This window comes from Paramisgurnus dabryanus, chromosome 9, assembly GCF_030506205.2.
Source record: "Paramisgurnus dabryanus chromosome 9, PD_genome_1.1, whole genome shotgun sequence".
In the NCBI taxonomy this organism is placed as follows: domain Eukaryota; kingdom Metazoa; phylum Chordata; class Actinopteri; order Cypriniformes; family Cobitidae; genus Paramisgurnus; species Paramisgurnus dabryanus.
Window position 1 is genome coordinate 1922402 of NC_133345.1, and position 1616 is coordinate 1924017.

General features: G+C 42.7%; 2 non-coding genes across 2 annotated transcripts; both read right to left on the reverse strand.

Annotated features, from left to right (window-relative positions):
* Nucleotides 1-335: 335 nt before the first annotated feature.
* On the reverse strand, nucleotides 336-500 carry LOC135764568 (U1 spliceosomal RNA). The gene has a single exon (XR_010540096.1). It is a non-coding gene; the product is annotated as a U1 spliceosomal RNA (small nuclear RNA).
* Nucleotides 501-1285: 785 nt separating this feature from the next.
* LOC135764426 (U2 spliceosomal RNA) lies at nucleotides 1286-1476 on the reverse strand. Its single transcript, XR_010539974.1, has one exon. It is a non-coding gene; the product is annotated as a U2 spliceosomal RNA (small nuclear RNA).
* Nucleotides 1477-1616: the final 140 nt, after the last annotated feature.

Sequence of the window (1616 nt, forward strand, 5' to 3'; positions counted from 1 at the left end):
ATTAGTTTGGATGATTGCCATTCCCGAGAACCTCTTATATTGGAAGTAAAAGAATCATCTAAGCATTATTTTGTGCTCTTAGACATGTAGCCGTTTGATTGTGGTTCTATTTAATGGCTAGTCTATTCGTTTGGAATGGTCAAACGGCTATTAGATTTTCACTGACAGCCCAAATTAAGCCTTGTTTTAGCCTAGACACTTATTCGCTGTCTATTAAAAGTTATGTAGTCGTTGAATAGCCGCTTTTTTGATGACTAATGTATTCTTGGGCCGTGGTTAGACGTCTCTTGGATTTTACGTAAAACGACAAGCGAATCTATTTTTAACACAAAGGTCAGGGGAGAGCGCGAACGCAGTCCCCCACTATCAGAAATTTTGCAGTCGAGATTCCCACATTTGGGGAATTCGCAAAGGGTCAGCCCAACCGGAGTGCAATGGCTGAGCCTCGCCCTGGGTGAACCACCTTCATGATCATGGTGTCTCCCCTGCCAGGTAAGTATGAGCGACACCCTTTGAGGCCAGACGGCCGCATCTTCCTGTGACCGATCACATCGACGGCGCCCCCGGAGGCCGTCCGACTAACATTTCATTTACTGTGTGTGACCAGGTGGAAAGCGCACGAAGCCACGTCTGAGACCAAACATTCTTCGAGATCTACCCTGTTTTTATTCCGTTTCCAGCCCGGTTGAACCGTGTAGAGTGAAATATGTGAAACAATTTAAATCAAATGGATTTAAATTGCGCATTCAAATATATGGTTTCGTTATTACAAAGTAACTTTACGTGGAATAGAAACAAAAAAAAATGTACAGAGCAATCAAGAAACAACGAAAGCATAGCAATTTTAGAACGTGGATAAATAAAAACACAGGGCTCAATGACTTACCCGTTGTCGTTGTGAGTTAAACAAGTACAGCTATGCTTCCAGGTCTGTCGACGTTGCTGTGGTTTTTCGACAGCTGTAGTATGAAGGGTAGTGAAAAAAGTTTTCAGGTGTTTTTAACATTCCAATCGGTCTCGTTCGCTTTTGTTGCGCCTTCAGCTGTGTCGAGGATGTTTAATTCGTCCTCGTATCACCTCCGCAAACTTGTAAAGAAATTAATTAAATACATTACAAAAACATTTCTTTATCAGCGTGTTCATTTCCACGCAAGCTTTTCGTTAAACCAATAAAGCCAACGAAATCACAGCAATTTTAAAACACACGGATTAGAAAAAACACCGTCATTCACGCACAAAAGAAGCAAATTCTTTTTTTTATACTTGACTTATTTATCCCCGAGATGGGGAGCGCACCATTCATGGAAACACTGCAATACCATGTTGATGCATGGAGTGGAAGGAGCAAGCTCCGCTTCCATTTCCGAAGGTCAAAAATCCATTTAACATATAGTCCCCGGATAGGAGACGTATCAGACATTAAACTGATAAGAACAGATACTACACTTGATCTTAGCCAAAAGGCCGAGAAGCGATACCGGAATAGACGCAGCCAAAGGGGGAGCCGGCGAAGGCGCTGGCTTTTGGGGTGGAGGCTAGCGGGCATTTAACTCTATACGTTCTCATTGTATAACCCAGAGGTAGAACGTTGAGCTAGCAAATCAGAAGTTCATGTT